Genomic DNA, 539 nt, shown 5'->3' with positions numbered 1-539 from the left:
TAAGTATACTTAAACTGTAGTTTGATTCTTTACTATGTTTTCTCATGAGGTGCTGCACTGACAATGGGGCTCAGAATGTTTTAGTTTATAATAACCTTTACCCCGGCAATTTTACAGCAGCTTTTAATAGGATGATGAAGTACTATTGTAGAGCGAGAAAAAAAAAGGTGTTTCATTGAAAAAACTTTTTTTCAAGGAGTCCAATTTTTATGATATTTGGCCAACCTGAAAGTTTTGGTAAATAATCACAAATGAAGAAAAAATTCAAAGCTAAAATAAATGGAATATGATGTTTCAGCTTGTGGGGTTAAAACAGTCTGTTATGGACAAAATGGAATTGGAGTTTCACTCCACTGGGTAGTAAACATACTTAAAAACTAGATTTTTATTTATAAAAAGTTTCAACATTAAATTGGATGAAGATATTTCAGATACATAAAAAGTGAAAGGTCATTTCACTGTCTGCTACCCATCAGATACTTACCTAATTAGTAAGAAAACAAAACTGCAAAACATAATTTATTTATTATAAAAGGTTT

The sequence above is a fragment of the Echinops telfairi genome, unplaced genomic scaffold, assembly GCF_000313985.2.
Source record: "Echinops telfairi isolate 266 unplaced genomic scaffold, ASM31398v2 ScPeMD7_9;HRSCAF=40, whole genome shotgun sequence".
Taxonomy (NCBI): Eukaryota; Metazoa; Chordata; class Mammalia; order Afrosoricida; family Tenrecidae; genus Echinops; species Echinops telfairi.
Note: the sequence above shows the minus strand (reverse complement) of the source record.